The following is a 24063-nucleotide window of genomic DNA, read 5'->3' as shown; positions in this document are numbered from 1 at the left end:
GTATTTATATTGAAAATTGAACCATATGCCTTCAGTCTGGTAAGACCTGTAAAAGGTGGGGGTGCATGTGTGAGGAAACAAAATGCCCTCCCATTTCTAGTGGAAGAAACTATTCCCTTAGATTATCCTTGGTGTGAATGCTTCTCAGTTGGTGTTTGCATGTGACGTTAACAACTGATAGTCACTGGGTAATGGGAAAGTGGAGAAGCATAGGTGATTGCAAATATCCAACTGTCTTGCTCAAATTTCCCCAGAACTTTTAGAAAGTGAACATTTAAAAGAAAGTATGAGGTTAATACAAAAATCACCAGATTATTAAAATATGTATCTACAAGTGGCGCCTGGGTGGCTCAGTCGGTTGAGTATCTGACTTCTGCTCAGGTCATGATCTCACAGTCCATGGGTTTGAGCCCTGCTTCAGATTCTGTGTCTCCCTCTCTCTGCCCCTCCCCTGCTCATGCTCTGTCCCTCAATAATAAATGTTACTTTTAAAAATATATATCTACAAATATGGGTATAAACCTACATATGTATCTTTAGGTAGATACATAGATATATTAATGATTCAGTAGTATAATCTTAAACACATTCAGTTGAATTTCAGAAATCAACAGAACAAAATGCTATGAATAAACCAATTGCTGTTATTTAGAATATCTAAGGTAATTGCTTCTGTAGTTCTGAAATTTGGTACTAATTAAAAAAATTAAATATCTCTGTGTTGTGTCTCATAATCACATTTAATATATTAAAATAATTACACTAAATACCTAACTATATGTAACACTAATAAGTTAACAGCTGAGCTCTCCTCTTGATTTGACTGGACTTCTACATTTTAAATTAATCTTCCTGTCACTGTCAGACTACTATAATATGGTCATCCTTTTCACCATGACTGGATCATTCATTATAAAGACAAACCAGATTATGTCATTTCTTTAACTTTATTTTTGTTTGTTTATTTTTGAGAGAGAGAGAGAGGGAGAGAGAGAGAGAGAAGGGAGGGGCAGAAAAAGAGAGAAAGTATCCCAAGCAGGCACAAAGCTCAGTGCGGAGCCTGATGTGGGGCTCGAACTCACAGTCCATGAGATCATGACCTGAGCTGAAACCAAGAGCTTGACATTTAACCCACTGAACCACCCAGGCACCCCAGATTACGTCATTTTCACGTGGCCTGCGTCAGTGATGCCCATCACCCTCACGCTGAAATAGGAACAATTCAGCATGCGGTATAAACCCCTTTGTGATCTGGCTCCTGTGTCCAAATGCTTACATTCACATATTCCTACAGTTCTAACAATCATTCCTCTTACTGGAAATTTCTTGAAAGTACAATATAACATACTGTTCTAGGATATGGATTTCTCAATTCTTAGTACTAGATTTTTGCAAAATTATCATCTTATATCTGAGGTTTCAGGTCAATATGTTTAAAATGGCATCAGGATTGTAATTTGCTTGAGGTTCCATTAACTACGTTTTAAAAATAAAACCCTATTGTCTTTTTTTAAAAAAAAGCATAACATGTTTTACAAAATTCCAAATGCACAGAAGACTATGAAGTGAAAATTTCCTCTCCATCCCCTTTCATCTGAACATAGTTTCTCTCTTCTCAGCAGCAACTATATGATAAAATTATTGGTGTGTTCACTTCCAGAGTCAGTGCACACATAAACCTTGACTTCTTGAGATACCCACACTGAGCTTCACCCATCTCTTGAAACACCATGTTACATTCTAAGTATATAAGGTGAACAAAACAGCCTTAAAGTAAAAACCTGTTCTTGAGAGAGTACATTTATAAAAGCAATTGAAATACAATGTTCAATAAGGACATTACACTTTAAAAGGCAATGAACTCTGCATTTGACTAGTACTTCTCCTTTGTTTAGGCTACAGAATGTTTCAAATATAAGCCATAATTATTTATCAATGGGTAAAAAAGTAATTTATAGCCTTTTCCTAAAAAATAGGAAAAGTTGACACAAAGAACCCACACTATTTCTGTGTGTGTATATGTGTGTGCGTTTATTACAAGTTCATTCTTTCTCATATACATGTGTGTGTCATTCTATGAATTCTGATAAAAGCACTGTCATATAACCATCTGCCCAATAAAAATACAAAAAGTTCCCTCAAAAAGTGTCCCTTGTGCTGACCCTTTTTAGTCAAGCCTTTTCCCCACTTTTCACCACTGGCAACCAGAGATCTGTTTCTTCTCCCTAGTAGTTTTGTCAATTGTAGAATTACACAAAAATGGAATCAGGTGGCATGTAGGCACAGAAGGCTTCCCTGAATTGGGACACATTTAAGATTTCTTTCTTAGAGTGTTCAAGAGTTTGCCCCTTATTATTCAAGTAATATTTCACTGGATGGATTCACCATAGTTTATTTATGCATTCACCAATGGAAGGGCACTTGGGTGCCCTGATTTGGAATTGTGAACAAAGTTTCTTTCTTTTCTTTCTCTTTCTTTCTTGCTTGCTTGCTTGCTTTCTTTCTTTCTTTCTTTCTTTCTTTCTTTCTTTCTTTCTTTCCTTCCTTCCTTCTTTCCTTCCTTCCTTCTTTCTCTTTTTCTTTCTTTTCTTTTCTTCCTTCCTTCCTCCCTTACTTCCCTCCTTCATTCCTTCCTTCTTTTTTTTCTTTTTCTTCCTTTTATTTTAGAGAGAAAGAGAGAGTGTGTGAGAGAGAGAGGGCAGAATGAGAGAGAGAGAGAAAGAATCTTAAGCAGGCTCTATACTCATCACAGGGCTTGACCCCACGATCATGTGATCATGACCTGAGTGGAAATCAAGAGTTGGCTGCTCAGCCCAACCCAGGCACCCCCAAAGTTTCTAAAAACATGCACAGAGAGATGTTTGTATGAACCTAAGTTTTCATTTCTTTTGAAAAATGCCCTAAAAGTCACCTGTGCTCTGCCTGTTCATCTCCCCCTACCCACTAACTCCTAGAAATCACTGCTCTTTTTGTTGTTTAAATCGTTTTGTCATAGTTGGCATCATGTCATTTATAACTTTTTCATATTTGCTTCTCTATTTAGTAATATGCACTTATATTTCCTCAACTTGATGAATCATTTCCCTTTTGCACGAAATAATATTCTACTGTCTGAAGTACCAAACTTCATTAACCAACTTGGACATCTTGGATGCTTTTAAGATTGGGCAATTATGAATAAAGCTATTTTAAATATTTATATGTAAGTTTTTGTCTTGAAGTATTTTTAATTCATTTGAAGAGTCTGATTGTTGGATTGTTTGGTAAAAGTATTTCTAGTTTTGTTAAGAAACCAAGAAACTGTCTTCCAAAGTGGCTGTATCATTTCATATTCCCACCAGCAAAGAATGAGATTTTCTGTCATTCCACATCTTTAACAGCATTTGATGCTTGTCAGTGTTTGGGATTTCGGCTATTTTAGTGGGTGTGTAGTGGTATCTCGTTGTTGTTTTAATTTGTATTTCCCCCTTGATATATACTGTTGAGCATATTGTCAAATGTTATTTGCTTTCTGTATGTCTTCTTTATTTATCTGAGTATTAAGCTAGAATCTGATGTGAATAATGAGAGCTCTTTTCTAAGAGATTGCAAAGATGAAAGAAATCTCATCCTTTTATAGCCAAATAGATACAACTCATTACATTCAAGTGTTCATGATAAACAACGACTAGTCATCAAGTAAGACAAATTACAGCATCGTCTGTCACATGCAGTTCATCCTAGATTCACCTGGTAACTGAGATGGCTCTCTGTTCACTAATTCGTTTATCCTTAGGAAGAATAAATTTCCCATATCTTTACAACAGGTGGTGGTTTTTATAGCTACAAGCAAGGTGCTTCAAGTTAGGCACTTAGCTCCCCACTGAAACTCAATGGTAGGGAGCCTAAACTTTTTGATGATTTCAAAGAGATGGTACGTAGGTCCTTGAGAAAGACATTACTGGGTGTTCATTAAACTAAAGAAAAAAAGAGCTTTATCTTTAAAAAATGAATTACATATTTCAGAGACAAATGAATAATTCAAAAATTTACTTACCGGGGCACCTGGGTGGCTCAGTTTGTTAAGTGTCCACTCTTGATTTTGGCTGAGATGGTGATCTCCTGACTGAAATCAAAGCCCAACTCAGATTTTCTCTCTTTCTTCCCCTCTGGTCCTGCCTCATTCGCATGATCTATCTCTCAAAAAAAATTACTTAGAATAAAATTACTGAGAATTGGGCAGCTAGGTGGCTAAGTCATTAAGCATTTGACTTTGACTCAGGTCATGATCTCACAGTTCATGAGTTTGAGTCCCACATTGGGTGAGCTCAAAGCCTACATCAAATCACCCTGATCCCTGCTTTGGGTGAGCTCCACTTCCTTCACTCTTTCTCTCTCTCTCTCCCCCTCTTGGGATTCTTTCTCTCCTTCTACCAATTGCTCACTTGTATCCTCTGCCTCTCTCTCTTTCAAAAAAAAATATTGAGAACTTATAGTTGGTTAAGTTAGTGCTTCAAGAAAAGAAAATCAGGGAAGTCTCTTTTCTTATCTTCAACAGGAAGAGTTTAGATTCTTATTAATTAATTAATTAATTTATTTATTGAGAGAGTGTGTGAGTACACAAGCGGGGGAGGGGCAGAGGGAGAGGGAGATTCTTAAGCAGACTGCAGGCTCATCATGGAGCGCAACAGGGGGCTCCATCTCATGATGAGAACATGACCTGAGCCAAAATCAGGTGTTGGAAACTTAACTGACTGAGCCACACGGGTGTCCTTAAGACTCTTATTTTAATTTATATTATTGCTTACATCCCCTCTGGTCTTTCTGCAACATGCAAGTAAGATTTGCAACATCTTGTTAAGATTAGAATATTATTAAGTCATTCCTTTGCCCTTAAACATTCCATCCCACTTCAGAGTAAAAGACACACTATTAGCAATGGACTTCAATTGTTGTCCTTTCTCCTGGAATCACATTAAATCACTTGATCGTTCCCTCAGATACTTTAGGTGTTTGCACAAACCTCAATATCTCAGTCAGATTTTCCCCAACTGTGTTACTTAAATTTGCAAACACTTTTTCCATCACTGTGTCATTTGACCCACATTCTCTGTTATTATTCTAAGGCATTTGGCAATATGTAAGCCAAAAGCAATGCAATAGTTATTATTCAATAAATATTTACTTAAGGGCATGCAGTTTATATTAAATATTTTTGGAGTAATTAATGAAAAGAAGAGGTTACAAGAATGGGGAAAGAAAATTTAATAGGAAGTTACTGTAAAAATGCAGTCAAGAGCCTGGATTTTATTAAAAGCAAGAGGGTGGTAAAATATGAATGAATCTAAGAACTTATTAAGATGATAGACTCAACTAGACCTAGAAGACTGGAGATGGGCATAACATAAAGAAGTCAGTGTAAAACCCATGATTTCAATGAGCAAAAGAATACTCAGTAACATTATCCACTAAGATATAAAATATGGGGAGATCACTTTGGGGTAGGTAATAATGATTTCTATTTTAGTCGTGAGACTAATCACTTCCTCTGCCACTTAGCAGATTTTGGAAATTTTTCATGACCTCCCAGCCCCTCAATTTCCTCACCTATAATAAGAATAAAAGATCATTTATTTCAAATACACATAAAGCACTAAGGAGAGGGTTTAGCATATAATAAAAAGTAAATGTATATTATTTTGAGGCTATTATATTGTCTTCATCATTAGTGTCTCAACCAGAAGCAAATGGATTTATGAGTATGATTTTATAGTTATGGATTTTCATGGTGTTATACATATACTGTATTTCAGTCCATTGACCAATTTAGTTTTAAATTAGATAATATTTCTGTTCTTCTGTGAGCTACCAGATTTATGAGAAATGCCAATATGTTATCTTTATGAGGAAATAGAGTCTACAAAAATGATTATGTATATGACTATAATTTTAAAATTTAAAATAATTTTGATATACAAAGCAGATATTCTCATTATTAACAAGATTCAAGAGACATAAGTTTTGTAATATTCTGAGTAAATTCTCTGTATCTAATTATTTATAATCTTGACTTTCACAGGAAGGCCAAAGTAAATTTCAGTTTTGTATAGTAATGCAACTTTTAAAATAAATGTTCATAGAAATATTGCTTAAAATATTTTAGATTATCGATAAAATACTAAAATATGTGAATATCACTCTAATTTTTTGTTAAGAACTTCATTTTCAGATCATTTTTACTTGTCCAGTGTAATTGATCATTGGACGTATCCTTTCTATCCAAATTTTTTAAAAAAGTAGCAGCTACAATGAACTAAGAGGGCTTAATAGTCCCCTCAGCTTGACTGAACTTCAGACTGGTCTCCTCCCCATGGACAGGCCTCTGACCTCCCTTTTCTTAAAGCATTTATTTAAAAAAAAAAACTTGCAATAGTAATTCTTCCTTAGCTCCTTGGGGTATAAATCTTTCAGCCTTTTGCCAATTTTACAACCCAGAACATTCCTTCTCAAGGACCTTAGAGCCATCTTCAAAATGTAATCCTTAAGGAAGATAGCCTTTATTTTCCTGTCTTGATGGAGGGTCAGGACCTAACTTCTAAAATCACCGATTGCAAACACTGATGGCCTAATCACATTGACCAACCTCCCCTCTAACAATCTACTGGTTTCCTACTAAATGACCGTATGCTTAAAATTCTTCTAACTGGGGCACCTGGATGGGTCAGTTGGTTAAGCAACTGATTCTTAATTTCAGCCCAGGTCATGATTTGTGGTTTGTGAGATTGAACCCCAAGGATGGGCTCCACCTTGACAGTGTTGGGCCTGCTTGGGATTCTCTCTCTCCCTCTCTCTCTGTCACTCACCTGCTCTTGCTTGTGTATGCTCTTGCACACGATCTCTCTCTCTTTCTCTCTCTCTGTATCAAAATAAACATTAAAAAATTCTTCAAAATATAATAAAATAAAATAGAATAAAATAAAATATACTCTTTCAACTTTTAGTGGACCCGAGTTCAATCTCTCTCCCTTATTACAACAGGTGATAAAGTTTACCTTGCCTATTTAACTTATCTAGTGTAATTGATCCATAATGTAATGTAAAAATAAATTTAAGGGATTATTCGTGTTTGTTTTGCGTTGATTCTTTGCTTGCGTTTCCAGGAATGTGTTCATATATATGAGAATAGCCAGGCAGTTAACTATGAGATATTAAAGTTAAAACCACGCAATGTTATGTGATGGAGTGGCACTTCTTCCCAGTGTACTGGCTGTCTATATACCATATGGGATTGTTAGCCATGTTGAGGTTAGACAATATTATAATGTAAGAAGAAGTGGTATAGAATGAGAGGTGTTTTCCTAAGCTCTTTATCCAGGATCATTTCTCCAGAAGAACCAAAGTTAATGTTTTCATAAAAAAAAAAACGTTAAGAGGAATATTACCCAATGTTCATGAACTCCTTGACATGTGGCACATATGGTTGATACATGACTCTAAAATGTGCCCTTGACTTATTTTTTATAAGTCATCCTGGATACCACTTATATTATACCCCACTGTCTATATTATAATTTTTCATGGACACTACTGTCTGACATAATAACAATTTCAAAATATTCATGAAGCCAAAAACATTCTCACTTTTGGGGCAGAGATTTTCAAGCTGGAAACTCAAATTGGACACAGCCTTCCTTGGCCTCCATCTCTTCTCATGCTGTAACCTGTGGAGCTCCTTAGAGTTACTGATTCTGTCACATCACTGGGTGAGCAAAGAAAGCATGTCAAAGGTTAAATCAATTTGTGTTTTGGTAAATAGGGTGTGGAAAGCTCAAGTGCACAAGTCATATCCAGCCTGATTTCTGCTTGACCACAACTATTAAATGGAATAAGTAGCAAATGTACAGAGTCAAGAGGCTTGCCCTTGACAAGAAAAGGAGAACAACAGAAAGGTAGTAATGACTGTCCTATTACTAAAAAAAGATAAAAAAGCCAGTTGCCCTTCTGTGCTTCCCATTCACCACCAAACTGCAGGAAAACAAGCAGCAGCTTGGTGTCCTGGTACTGAGAAATACATTACAAACCTAAACCACTTAGTAGCTCATTATTCCTTCATTATAGAGAACTGGGACCATTATTCCATTAGGCCACCAGATGCTTGCTAATGACCAAACATTTCTTTTTTAGGAAGATAAAAGTTGTTTTCAAGTTCCAAAAGAAAAAAGTTGGGTTTAAAGTACTAATTTTGTGTTTTAATTCAACATTTATAAGAAGTATATATACTTTGTGCTACTATCTGTTAGCTTTATGCATGGCACAGGGAACAGTGATGATCACAGAGGAAATACATGCTTAACAGAGAAAGCTTTCATTGTAGAGGAAGTAAGGCGTATTCCTCAAATGCAGAATTATAACAATGAAAGTGCTATAACAGAGAGATATGTAGAACATTAAAGGATTCTAAACTTAAAGAGTAGCAAGATATAGACTGCATGTTACATTGAAACATGTTACATATTACACTGCATGTTAACTGAACTTTAAATAAAACCTGAAACGTACAGAGTCTGAAATTTTAAAGGCTATTTAAATAGCATCCTAGTTATGGCTATCTCTCAATAGTTAAGTTACTGAAAAATGTTGTATTCTTTAAATTTTAATAAAGAGGCATTATAGTTAAAATTGTGAAATAACGTACATATTTCAAAAGTACACTTTCATTTTCTAAGTCAAAGACAGACAAATACCATATGATTTCAAATACCATATAATATGTGGGATTTAAGAAATAAAACATGCAGAGAAGAAAAATAGAAAAATAGACTCTTAACTATAGAGATCACACTGGTGGTTAACAGAGGGAAGATGGGTGGGGAATGGGTTCACGGAGTGATGGGGATTAAGGTGTGCACTTGTGATGAGCACCAGGTATTGTATGGAAGTGCTGAATCCCTATATTGTAGACCTGAAACTAATATTACACTGTATGTTAACTGGAGTTTAAATAAAAACTTTTCAAGAAGGATAATTTGATCCTAGAAAAATCAGAAAAAGTATCAGCAGAGAGAGACCACAAAAATACAATTGTCAAAAGAAAAGAAAACAAAAACAAAAACAGCACAATTATCATTCTCTAACAGAATATTTGTGTAGATGCAAAGACAATTTACTGGGTCAGAGTGTTAAATATGATATGTTTACTACAATTTGTATTTAAAAGCTTTCATTTGTTTCAACATTTTCCTTGTATACAACTACATAAAACTTCTATAAAAGAAATCCTTGCAGATGTGAATGAGGTTATTTTCGACAAAAAATAAAACCTAAATTTTCTTTTTTTCAATTTTTTAAAATTTTTAAATGTTTTATTTATTTTTGAGACAGAGACAGAGCATGAGATTGGAAGGGCAGAGAGAGGGAGACACAGAATCTGAAGCAGGCTCCAGCCTCTGAGCTGTCAGCACAGAGCCTGATTCGGGGCTGTGAGATCATGACCTGAGCTGAAGTTGGAGGTTTAACTGACTGAGTCACCCAGACACCCCTAAATATTCTTAATAATACTCTACCAGTACCAACTAATACCCTCTCACCTCTATTAGGAAGAAGATCTTCATGAATTTTCTGGCATTTTCAGAAAACATTAGAGATACTCTGTTGAGGTAGAGAATAGAGAACTGGTAAATATTTTGTTAGCATAAAGAGTCCGGTAAATATAATCTGTGAAACAGAGCCTAAGACATAAAGCTTGTGTATTTAACTGAAGCAGGAAATATCTACAAATTCCTCCTTTCACTTTGCTATGGAATTTTCGTGCTGCTTTTCTTAGCCAAGGCATGGAGGTTATTTCTCCACCTTGCGGCATCAGTATTGGTCATGTAAGATGTATTGACTGACAAAATGCAGTGGACATGCACTGGAAGAATTCAGATGCTAGGCCTCAAGAGGACTGGAAGTTTCTACTCTCACCTTCTTGGCACTTGGTTCTTAAGCTGCCATGCAAATGATCCCTATTCACTGGATTGAAGGATTACGGGTCACACTAAGGACCCTTTTAGCTGAGTTCCTCTAGAGCTACCGTTGACAGCCACCAACCAACACCAGACATCTTAAGACTGTCTTAGAACATCCAGCTACAGTAGAGTCACAAGATGACTATGGCTTACCCGTGATGCCAGCCAAAGCTTGCAAAAGACCGGCCCTTTTGTGCCCATTCCATAGTGCTGACATACACGATTATGAGTAAGTAAATTGGTTGTTTAAAGCCTTAGAGTTTTGTGGTAATTTGTTATACAGGAAAGGATAACTGGTAAATCTCCAAGACATCTAGTTTCTGAAATAAAATTAAATCTGTTCAGGAGACCCTGATAAAGTCTTTTTGAAAAATAGCTAAAAATAAAAAGTAAGTAATATGTATTGGTATACAATGTGATAAACATTTGACATTTATTGCCTCTAATAATCCTCAAAGTAATAAACTTAGTACTTCTCTTATCTCTGCTTTATAGATATTGAAACATTCAGAGAGATTTAAAATGTTGTCCAAAGTTGTCACAAGTAGTAAGATGTACAAATGAATTCAAACCTAAGTCTAAAATTTAAGGCAATATTCTTAACTAGTACCCATATCTGTATCTTATAACTTGTTCCTCCCTATTTTTTCATAATTTCCAATAATAATGCCCATGACAAGGAGTAAAAATACTGAAACTTGGAGTAACACTGTACCTTAAGATGAGAAACCAAAGAACCATGGTATAAAATAACCTTTTTTGTATTATTTTCTCTATCTGTTCACACCGAGAATAGAATACCTTCCTGGCAGAAGCTCAGTACTTATGTCTGGATGTTGTTTTATGTACCTAACAGAATATATCATTACGTAAAGAACAACTGTTTTACATTCAGCTGGTCAGGAAACAGGAATGGCGGAAACTGGGGCATTCTCAGAAATATCACATGGTATAGCAATGAGCTAACATCACTGTGAGTAGTCAGAAAGCTCTCACAAAGAGAAGTAAACATTATATGATAGCAAGTATCAGGCTAGCTCAAGAGAGGACAGAATTTACAACACAAGCCAATATGCTTCCTTAATATGATGATAATACATGTGGAAATGAATCAGAGGTCAAATGTACACTTTCAAATACACATTTCAAATACACATTTTCAGATAAATATGACAGGTATATTGAAAAACACATGAAACATAGAATATCCCCTTTTATTTCTGAATGGTCACAGATTAATCAGCATGCATTTTATGCATTTCTCAATTATACATACTAATAAAAAAAGAAATGTTGCTTCTCAGGAGGAGGATCGTTTTTTTTAATATTTCTATTTCCAAGATTAAAAGACAAAATTAATAAAACAATATTCAAAGACTGTGATCTATGAATTTACAACTTTCTTAAATGGTATTTTAACAAACTTTTGAATTATCCTCTTGTAATGCTCTAAAATAGCATACAATTACGGTAAAACATGACCCCTTTCTTTCTCTTTGTATGTATATACACAAATAAATTCACATATATTGCCTACACAATTACATACATGACTCTATACATGTACAATTATATATACAATTGTATTTTATTTATATATGCCATCAACAAATATTGATACTTAAAAATAAATTATAAATATGTGCAAAACATAGAATTGTAAGCATGGCACTGAGTAACCTCTGTATATTTCTGTATATACTTTTGTAGACACGAAAGATGACAAAATACCCCCTAGACACGAAAGATGACAAATAGAGACACACCATGTTCAAGGATTGGACAACAATCCTACTAAGACGTCAGTTTTACCGAAATTTGTCCATAGATTAAAACCAACCCTAATAAAAATTCCACAGAGCCTTTTTTAAAATAAATAGAAAGGGTGCCTGGGGGCCTCAGTCAGTTAAGCATTTGACTCTTGAGTTTGGCTCAGGTCATATCTCACAGTTCATGGAATAGAGCCCATCTTTGGGCTCTGCACTGACAGCGCAGAGCCTTCCTGAGATTCTTGCTGTCCCTCTCTTGCTGGCCCTCCCCCAACTTGTGTACATTCTCTGTCTTTCTCAAAACAACACTTAAAATAACTAAGAAAAGTTGCTTCCTAAACTTATATGAATGCACAATGAAAATAGATTATTTTACAAAAATAAAACATTGAAACACACAACAAAAGACAAAAAGAATGGTTAATGAGAAAAGACTGATACCCTAAATATTGTTTTTAATTTTTTTAATTCATTTCACAGAATCTGAAGCAGGATCCAGGCTCTGAGCTGTCAGAACAGAGCCCGACGTGGGCCTAGAATTCATGAACTGTGAGATCATGACCTGAGCCGAAGTTGGACACTCAACTGACTGAGCTACCCAGGTGCCCAAATACACTAAATATTAATGAGAAAGTTGAGTCCGTAATTCTTACACATTGCTAATTGGTATGTAAAATACTACAGATACTTTGGAGATAAGTTTTCTGTTGAATGAAATAGATTCTCAACTTAGTTTAGTTGTTTTTCTTCTAGGAAAAAGTCTTATAAAAGAAGACTAAGTACAGCCTTTTTCTTTTTTTTTTTTTTCTATAAAGAACAAATCTAGAAACAAAAGAAACATTGAACAGTGCAATATGTACAGCAAAAAATATAAGGAAAACTACTGGCTTAGAAAGGTCTTGGGAAATATCAGAGTTGCTCTTTTATTCTATCAAAATATTAAATATTAAATCACATATTAGAATATGATTGGCAAACTGTTAAAAATGTTTTTAGGTCAAGCTATCAGGTAAAAATTCACAAATCCTTGCCTAAAACAATATTGGCAACATAATGGGACCTCCTCTGGAGTTTGCCATCCTGGGGTTTGATTTTACAAGTATATACAGAAGTACTATATACAGAAATATACAGAGGTTACTCAGTGCTATGCTTCTTAGTTTCTCCCCTCAAAAGATACTGCAATTTAACGTTAGGTCACTGACCCTCTTATTGTACCTTTCATTTTTATTTCCACAGAAGAACAGAATAAGAATCATTAACTTGCAATTTTCTCCAGAGCAATTTTGTTTTTCATGTGTATGCAGTATCTTTTAAAGTGGAATACTGAAAGTGCCAACAATGTATCAGCTAATTATATGTGGGTAATTAAGTCATTTACATGTTCTCACAATTAAAAAATTTTAAATGTTTGGTTTCTCATGGCCCTTTACAAACCAATTGAATTGATAGAAACTTAACTGAAACATTCTCTAATATAAACACTATTTTAAGTAATCTTGAATGTTCATAGAAGCATAACTACACAGGAATATAATTATTTTAACATTTTCTAGCAGGTAAATAACTAAACACTTGAATATTCATATAATGAAATAATGAAATGACGTGCAGCCTCAAACTAACAAAAGCATGAATATGTTAGTAATGTGTTGGTAATGTTACAAATGTTAGTAAATATCTCTCTTAATTTTATCTGATATAAAAACATGAGTAGGATAATTTGTTTCAGAATTATCCTGTAGAAACTTTATGTCCATTTATATGTCAAATTAAGGTTTAAAAATGTGTTCATTTGCATTTGAAATTATTTTCAAGCTACTTTTCATTGTTATTATTTTATTCAGCATTCATTAGTATCTCTAAGAATGTACAAATTGATCATGTTTAACTGTTGTTTTCTTTAAGATCCTGAAATAACTATTGTTTTCTATCAATACCAAAAATAAAAAATAAGCATATTAATGATTAAGATTAATAGTTAATGTACTGTGTGACAGATTTCTGTTCTTTGTATAGTTTACCAATTACTTTTTATCTTACCTACAAAGGCTTATAACTGTCAATTGCAAAAAATTTCAAAGGTGACCTAAATAGTTATTAAAGTTCATGTTTAGGTCAAACGAGTGAGTGAAAATTTGCGGAGAAAACAGAAATATCTTTTTCTTACCCTTTCTTTCCTTCTCATATTTTTCAGCATTTGTTTTCTTTAATCATTCTTGATATTTTTCTTTTGTCTTTCTTGTAAATTTTCTTTCCCAGGTTCCTCTACTGTGTTTTTCTACATTGTTTTATTTTTTTCATTCCCTTTCTTTTTTGTTCTGTTCATTCTTTTTTTTGAATCCTTTCTGTATGCTTTTCTTCAGCAACACTTTTGTTTTTAAGTGTTCTTCCATTTCTTGTCTTTTTTTCTAGCCTTCGATTTAATTCCTCCAGAGCTTTCTGTCACAGATGATCACGTTCTTCTTTTACTTTGCCAACAAGCCAGTTCCCACGGTGTCAGGGGGCTTTCTGGTAAGTGCACCATGATTTTAAGTGTCTACTACCGAGGGGGCAAGACTTCCCTGGAGCACTGTCCCCGGGACTGAGGCATTCATTTCTTGGTTAGAACTTACTTGTTGGGATATGTTTTATGTTCCGGAATACGGCCTATCTTTTAAAAGTCCCATGCAAACTGAAGAACGTGCATTCCGCTGCTATTTACTGGATATGTTAAACATACGTCAATTAGATCAAGTTGGCTGATAATGCAGAACAGGCCAACTATACTCTTATTTTAGTGGTTCTTCCATATATAAGTTATTAACAGAGGAATGTTGGTGTCTCCACCTAAGACCTTGAATTATATATTTCTACTTTGAATTCTTTCAGCTTTGATGCCACATACTTGGATATCTTGTTGTTAATTGAAAAGAAGTTTAGAATTGTTATGACTTTTTCAGAATTAACCTCTTTCTCATTATGGAGCCCTTCTTAATCCCTTGTAACTTTCTTTGTATGGAAATCTGATTTGTCTGAAGTTAATATAGCTATTCCAGATTTCATCTAATCAGCATTAGCATGGTATTTTTTTTTATCCCTTTGTTTTTAACCTGTCTGAATTTTAATGTAAAATGGGTTTGTTATAAACAACATACAGATAAGTCTTTTTTATGGTATGCATTGTGACAATCTTTGTTTTTATTGGTGTACTTATGGTTCCTACTTTAAATGATTATTTATATATTGGGATTACTATCAATCAATTTTGTGCTATGATTTTAATTTTGCTTTCAGGTTTTATTTCCTTTTGTGTAGTGCAGGAAACATAGGTCTATAATGTGTAAATGTATTTTACCTCTCAGTATTAAGAATACAACCTCATTTCCCCCAAACATGGGTAATTTTGAATAGATAATTAATTGAAGAAGATATCCAGATCACAGATTACATGAAAACCTGCTGAACACAAGTACTTTTTAGGGAAATGCAAGATAAAACCAGGGTATACTGTTACACACCCACTAGAATGGTAAAATTAACAAACTTTTTACATTGACTGTTGGTGTGAATGATACTTGTGCACCTTCAAACCCTTTATACATGAAGTGTCAAAGGAAATTAGTAGTACTTTTGTTCAAATAAGTGCATAAATAATCTTTCTACATGCTCTCAAACACAATATTTCTTTTATTTACTTTTTTATTTTTTTAAGCTTTTATCAACTTAACATCAATTTGTTCTTCAAAGTTGAGTCTGTTTCTTGGTTTGCCTCTCTCTCTTCATTTGCTCATTTATTTTGCTTCTTAAATTGCACTTATGAGTGAAATTATATGATATTTGTCTTTCTTTGCCTGACTTATTGCCATTAGCATAATACTCTGTAGCTTCATCCATATTGTTACAAATGGCAAGATTTCATTCTTTCTATGGCTGAGTAATATTCCATTGTTTATCTCTATCACATCTCCTTTATCTCTTCATCAACTGATGGACACTTGGGCTGTTTCCATAAGTTGGCTATTGTTGATAGTGCTGCTGTAAACATTGAATTAGTATTTTTACAGTGGCTGCACCAATTTGCATTCCATGAACAGTGCAAAGTGTCCCCCTTTCTCCACTTGCTTGCCAACACTTATTGTTTCCTGTGTTGTTGATTTTAGCCATTCTGACAGGTATGAGGTGAAATCCTATTGTATCCAAATGAAAATTTCCAAAGAAATACATTGATCAAGGTTCTGTCATTACAGAATTTTTATTTCCAGAGTTTTATAAATGTAATCATACAATATAAATTGATTTTGTCTATCTTTTGACAAATGACAATGTCTGGGATATATAAAGAGCTCCTAAAAACCATTAATGAGCATAAAAACAGCCCACTACAAATTTGCAAATTTACAATATTTGATCATGTACTCTACGAAAGAAGGTATAGTTACATGAAAAGCTGATCGACATAATTATTTTTATTCATTATTGTGGGTTATTTTATTTTTCATTCCTGGCAGTCCATTGTATGGATACTAAAATGTTTTTATTCACTCATTTTTTAAAAATTATTTAATGTTTATTTATTTTTGAGAGAGAGACAGAGAGACAGAGAGACAGAGTGAAAGCAGGGAAGGGGTAGACAGAGAGAGGAGGACAGAATCCAGAAAGGCTCCAGGCTCTAAGCTGTCAGCACAGAGGCAATGCGGAGCTCAAACTCACAAACTGTAAGATCATGACCTGAGCCAAAGTCGGACGCTTACCCAACTGCACCATACAAGCGCCCTTATTCACTCAACTTTTGATGGACATTAGGTTATCTTGTTTGGGACATTTATGAATAAAACTGCCATAAACATTTGTGACCAAGACTTTATGTGAACATATGGTTTCATTTCTCTTAGGTAAATTTAACGAATGCTGCCCATTTTAACATATCTTTGTGTCTTTGGATGATAATTTTTTCCTTTTTCAGGTGTTGAAGTTAGTATTGGCAGAAAGATTAGTTACTTGGAAATTATGTTGATCCTTTGAACATTTATATTGAGGTTTGATAAGATGGATCTAGAGTAGACATTGCTTTAAAGCTAATTAAGCCCTAAGATTAATGAGTGCCTTTTTTATGTTCTATGGTAATTTCACTGAGTATTTTAAAAGGTGTCTCTTCAGACATCTTCTACTCCTGTATAATTTTGGAGAATTTCCCCTTGTGTATGTGCATCTTACGATGCAGCCAAAGACTAAGAGGACACGGTATTGCACTGAAACTCACCATTATTTTACCTTAATTAACTCGTGAAAGCCCTGTCTCCAAACACAGTCACATTTGTGGTTCAGAGGGTTGGGACTTTATCATCTGAATGGGGAGCATAATTTACCCCATACAAAAACCTATTGTCTCAATATTTGAAAATGAATGTTTTCTTATATATTTGTGTTTTTAGTTTGTTGTGGTAGTGAAAATTCTTTACCACCTGTTGTTCTTACCTTGAGTCATCTCTTGGCCTTATGATATAAAAAATGTTCATTTCCTTTTCCCCCCCAAATATCTGTACTTCATTGGTATCTCGCCCTCAATATTTAGAACTCTATGAAGTTAAGCCATAGAGTTCCTGAATTTCTTTACAGAACATATGGTTTCATTTCTCTTAGGTAAATTTAATGAATTATTTTAATTATAAAATTATTTTTTAGCAGATAAAAGACTATTCTTGAGTTTCTAAATTCTATTTTTTTCTTAGTTAGTGATAAGAAGCACTTGAGAGGAATTATCAGATGTGCATGCATTGTCAATGTACTAACATAAAGAATATGATATTCTGTGTTCTTCTTTATCTATAGGATCCATGATAATACATTTTTTCAATGTTGACATTAGTAACTGAAGTCTCTCTCCCTGTGGCTTTCTCTTAACTAGTCTTGTTAGATATTTTTAAGTAAGTTTTGGGAAGATATACTTTATGTACAGTATGGTATTTTAGGTGTGCAGTCTAATAAATTGTGTATAAAAATTATATGGTGATTTATCCACTACAGAAATCAAAATATAGAACATTTCCATCACACCACAAAAAGGTTGCTGTATCTCTTTTAGGTAGTTATCTCTATCTCTCCAGCTCCTGGATATCATTTGACTTGGTTTGGCTTTTCTGGAATAGCATGTGCATTAAATCATATATATGTATACTTTTGCACTGAGCTATTTCCACTTAGTGCATAGAATTTATCTGTTGAGGTTTTCAGTTTGGTTTTGCTTCGTATTCTTTTCACGAATAATGATGACACACCTATTTTTATGCATATATTTGCCAGTCATATATCACATTTTATGATGTCTGTTCAAATATTTTTATTATCTGTTTATGTTATTTATTACTAATATATGCTTAGTTTTTCAAATGTGTTTTTAAAATATTTTTCTATTTGACTCATTTTTTTCATATTTAACAATGTTTAAAAATTATTTTTATTTTTGTGAAGTCCAACTTATTGTTTTCTTGTATGACTTGTCCTACCTAAAATATTTTTGCCAATCAGTTAAAATGATATTCTTCCATGTTTTAATCTAGATATTTTATAGTTTTAAAACCTATCTCTATGATCCATTTGGAGTTTTTTAATTCAATGTGAGTTTAAGGTAGAGATTTTTTCCTTATGGATAAAAATTATTTTAGAATATTTTAAAGGACTATTTTTTAAATTGAATATTGCCTTAATCTTTGTTGAAAAGGACAGGTTTTAAAGTTTTTAAAATTTTTTTATGTTTATTTATTTTTCAAGGGGAGAGAGACAGAGTGTGCCGTGGAGGGGCAGGAGAGAGGGAGACACAGATCCCAAAGCAGGCTCCAGGCTCTGAGCTGTCAGCACAGAGCCCAATGCAGGGCTTGAACTCACAAGCCTTAAGATCATGACTTGAGCCCAAGTGAGATGCTTAACTGACGGAGCCACCCAGACTCCCCTAAAGCTTCTTGATTTTTACAAAGACAGAGAGCTGAGATATGTCTTCTTATCTCTTAGGGTTTGTTTTTAATCTATACTTTTACAATGCTCTACACATATTTTAAAAATACAGCTTGGTATGTTTTAATATATATAGTGAACATATACATAACTGCAAGTAGTTTTTGTAACTGATATCTCTTTGTATTCCATCTCCCTCTCCTACCTTCTGACTCTAGGCAGCTACTGATCTGTTTTCTGTCACTATAGATTAGATCATATCTTCAAAAGTTTTATATAATTTTTTGTACACCAAATGTCCTTTTTTTTAACATTTTAAAAACTCAACATAAGTGTTTTAAAATTTATCCTTATTTACATCACTACCTCATTCTATTTAATTGCTGAGTAGTATTCCAGTATTTTGTTCATGGATAAACAAAAATTTGTTAGGTTGGTCCCAGGTTTTTGCTTTTACAAACACAGCTGCAATGAATCCAGCCTTTGTATAGACATATTTGTTTCTCAGCGGTAAATATGTCGAGTGTAAGAGCTATGTGATTTGGTAGGTGAATATATACATTTCTAAGGAACTGTAAAATTGTCTTCCCTTGTATTTATGCAATTATCCCCACAGTATATGAGTGTTCTAATTGTTCTAGATCTTTGTCAACAGTTGTGCAGAGAATCATTTTAGTTTTACTATTCAGAGGAATTGTATAGTATACTCTCATGATTTTGTTTTGCATTATCTTCAAAAATTATTTCATGAATAATTTTTCACTTGGTTACTTGCCATACATATATATTCTTTGATGAAATTGCTATTGAAAGAATTCCCAGGTTTAGATGTAGTTTTATGACTTCTTGTTGAGTTGCAGGATATTAAAATATATATTCTACATGCAAGACTATTACATATATTTGCAAATGATTTGTCTCTTTTTGTGAGAATTCAATACACAGTAAAAATATTTTTTTTCTTTCTAAATGAAGGAACTATATAACTTTCAAATAAACAAAACTGATTGGATTTATTACAAGCATGTATGGAATAATAAAGGAAGTTATTTTATTAGTAGGAAAAATATGATACAGGTAGAAACTTGGATCTATTAAAAACAAATATTTTAGGAAATGAGTAAAATGAATTTAAATGTGAATGACATTTATTATATTATTTACCACTCCTAAAGTTAAGTAGTCATATAAACATGATTTTTGATGCACTATAGAATTATGTGCAAAGTAAATATAAAATGCTGTAATAGATGGGAGAGAGGAATTGACACATGATTTAAACTTTAAATCTCTTACATTACAATTGAAGACTTATCTAAGATTGTTTGAAGGGAGAGTCTGATTAATAACAGTATACGTATCTCCCAAATATCCTTGCAATGCAATTTGAAAAATATATTTATTTTCTCTAATTCCTTCAGTGTTTCTATTGGCCTGCTGTTTCTACTACATCCTCCCTGGAAATAGATTTTATCACACACAATATTTACCTTGTAACTGAAGATGAATATACTGAAGATCTTATACTCAAGCACTACAAAAATAATGCCACAAACGCACCTTACAAATCAAGTTTACCACATAATCTGGTTTTATATGGTAACAAAATTTCTCATTTCAAAAGAGCTAAATCCAAGAGTATGGTTTATAAAAGAACATGAATTAAAGCAATTAGTCATAAGCAGCTATAATACAAGTAAAATAATGCTGCTCTGAAAGTATGAGTTGATTTAAAAATTTTTTCTCAAAATTTGTAGATATCAGGACTAGTATAAACATTTTCTTGGACAGCAATAAAAACATCTTACATACAATAATTTACACCAAATCAAAACAAAACAAAACAGAAATCGGTAGAGTAAGCCATATTTACATAGGGGATTTTTCATTGTTTTAGCTTATTTATGTAATATAATTGAAATTACGGAAACTCTAGCCAACATTAGTAGACTAGAATATTAAGTAGAGCAAATATTATTTTTATACAATTTCAAAAATAACAGAATCCATCACTGTTTGTTTGTTTGTTTGCTTTTGAAAGACAGAGAGAGAGAGAGAGAGAGAGAGAGAGAGAGAGAGAGACAGAGACAGAGCACAAGTCAGGAAGGGGCAGAGAGAGGGAGACACATAATCCAAAATAGGCTCCAGGCTCTGATCTGTCAGCATAGAGCCTGATGTGGGGCTCAAATCCATGAACAGTGAGATCATGACCTGAGCTGAAGTCGGAGGTCCAGCTGCCTGAGCTACCCAGATGCCTCCGAGTTCATCACTATTAAATGGAGATATTTTGAAACAAGTTACTTTCATATTGAAATTATAACTGTATGTATGACTGTGTGTATAGTATGAATTCTACTTTGAAAAGAGTTAAAACATGTGTGAAATAAATTCATAGTACAACAGTAGCAAAAGCACATGCTATTACTTAGGAAAACATTTTTAAAAATCTTGTGAAGTAATGTCTTATCTTGCTGAACTTTGGGTTTGTGCTCTAGTCACTATATTAGATGGGTTTAAAAAATAACCTGGACTATTTCAAGTACTTTTTCAAGGTAACTTTCTTTATGTCAGTAATGTATGTATAGATTTCCAAGGAGGATATAGTGTACAACTTTTGTTATATTTCTTATTTTCTTATTTCAAAAATTTTTAAACTAGTTATTTGAAAGTATTTTCAAGTACATTTTGAACTCCATTGGTAGTTTTTCGCTGTTAGGAATTATACATACGGAAATTATAAAATAATTTAAGGCCGGTTATAAATCACTGTTTGTTAATTCTGAGCATACCATGATAAGAAAAGAGAGGCAAAGGTACCCAAATCTACACCCAGACTTGCATGGGTAGAGTGACTTCAGTAGGCAATGCTATAGGGCTGAGACTTACGAATGAAAAATTGGGTAATAGAAAATATTGTAGTTTTCCATATGGTTTGATTATATTTATGTAGTTATGTTGACATATGACTGTAATTTCTGGTATTTGTTCTAAAAAGAATATCTCACAGAGAAGTTTTATTCTAGGGCTCCTGGGGGGCTCAGTCATTTAAGCGACTGACCATTGAATTCGGCTCGGGTCATCATGCCAGAGTCAAGGGATCAAGTTTGATGTTGGGCAACTTGCCTGGCATGCTTAAAATTCTCTCTCTCTCCTCTCTCTCTCTCTCTCTCTCTCTCTCTCTCTCTCTCTCTCTCTCTCTCTCCCTTCTTTCATCTGCCCCTGCCCTACTTGTGCATGGGCTCTTTATCTCTCTCTCAAAAACATGAAATGTTTCTTCCAAATGAAAGCATTTTTGTTGTTTAAATTTAAGTAAGTTTATATCACTATTTACTGCATATCAGGCTATATTTAATCAAATTAGAAAGGTGGCAATAAATATTGTTGTCTGAGATATTTAGGGACCTAAGATTTTTAAAGAGTTGAAAATAAAATTGTGGGGTAGAATATTTTATTCTAAAACTCCAGAAAAATAGTACAGTACACATATACTTACAAGTCTCCTAAATCCGCATCAGCAAGTTTCCTTTGAAACTATTCCCTGTCAAAAATGAATGTTTTTCTAAAAAAAATAAATAATACAGTTTAACTTAACATACAATTTTTATGTCAATGGATCTTTAATATATTTACAGACTGTCAAAATACTTTCAAAAGTAGTTGAAGCTGTATGAGGCTTAATGACCATAATTTCCTGTCTGCACTTTTAACAGTTAGACTCTGAAACTTTTGAATATATTCACTGTGGTGTTCTCAGTAAAACTGAATATACTGAGTTGATTGAATGTCCAGAGGAACCAATTAAAGGTGAGATATTAATATTAACAAGAATGTTTCATAAATGATGAAATTATTCTCTATTTTTTTTCATATTGGATTGTAAATTGCTTTCCCTCTAGAGCTAAAAGCTTTTCAAAAATTTTTTTTTTTTATTGAAGTATGGGTTTTCTTTAAAAGTGAGGCTAGAATAACTCTACATGTAATCATCCTAGTTGGAAGTAGGAGAAAATGAACCCTCTATAAAGTCATATTTAATCTATCCATCTCAGGTTCATGCAGAGAAGTGTTGCCAGTGGAAATTCAGTCAAAGAAGGTTGTGCATTGGGGCCAATCTCCACTTTAGGAAATAACACTTCCCGATTATGCATTTGGGACCAGACCACACTTTATAGAGGAATTTAGGCAAATGAGATCATTCTATCCAAGTTTGCTGTCTAGCTTCCCTATTTGAAATGCCTGATATTCACTGATTTTCACATGGCAGGAGTGTACAATACACAGTGTAAATATAAATTTGTATAGTTAAGTAGTTTTAAGGAAAATTTTAGTTTGTTGATATCTAGATACTACTAAATCAAAATAAGTATAAAACACACATGAAAGTGAGGGAAGTGGTTCTAGGAAGGTATGTATGTGAAGATACTTAATTTCTAAAACAACTGCACTGCGTATTCACTGAATCTACAGATTCACGACTGCCCTCCCACACTCTTGTCCTCAATATACTTGTTATTTAATGGAACTAAGGAAAGGGACTCTGGCAAATTCTGTTTTTAGATGATCACAAAAAAACATGTATCGCCAATTTATTACATTCATTCAGTATAACAACTTAAAATGCCATGGATCCATCTTAAACATTAAAAATCTTTTAAAAATCTTAATTAAATAAAAGTAAAATTAAAGCAAAAAGCACCTTAAGGTGACTTTAAAGTCACATTGGATTGATTTAGGATGCATCTTACAAAGAAAAATGCTTTTCAACAGCACTAAAATCAGAATTAAATTGACCAAATAATTCAACTTCAGTATCATGTCATATGTTGTACTCTGTTTATGATTTAATATTCTTCTTAGTTGTGTCTATGAACAGGAAATAAGTATCACACTTCCATCCTTAATCTCAATTTATTTCTTATTATGTAAGCATCCTTAAATTATATTCCATGTCTTCACATGACTTACTTCTCCATAGGACAGTCAGATTTTTCTTCCATCAATTACTAATATCAGTGGTTATAATTAGAGTAGTTTGTATTGGGTCTTAGAATATTTGAAAACACTCATTTGGCTGCCATTCTTTTTCTCATCTGTTTTTTTTTTTTCCTAAAAAGAATCTCTGTCTCTCTCTTTTACATACACATACAAACACACACACAATTACAACTTTTGCCCTGTAGAGAAAATTTTATAGTTTTTAATAAAATATGCCTAGTGTCCAGAAGAAATACTGATATGTTACAGAATCATGATGGTGCTATGAAAAATTCAAAGCAATTCAGCCATGTGTGGCTATCAAGTTCTACCATTCATTAAAGTTACTAAAGCAGAGATGCCAATATTTCATGGGTTATAGCTGCCTTAGTTTCTCAGTAATTGTT

The sequence above is a fragment of the Suricata suricatta genome, chromosome 5, assembly GCF_006229205.1.
Source record: "Suricata suricatta isolate VVHF042 chromosome 5, meerkat_22Aug2017_6uvM2_HiC, whole genome shotgun sequence".
NCBI classification, from domain to species: domain Eukaryota; kingdom Metazoa; phylum Chordata; class Mammalia; order Carnivora; family Herpestidae; genus Suricata; species Suricata suricatta.
Note: the sequence above shows the minus strand (reverse complement) of the source record.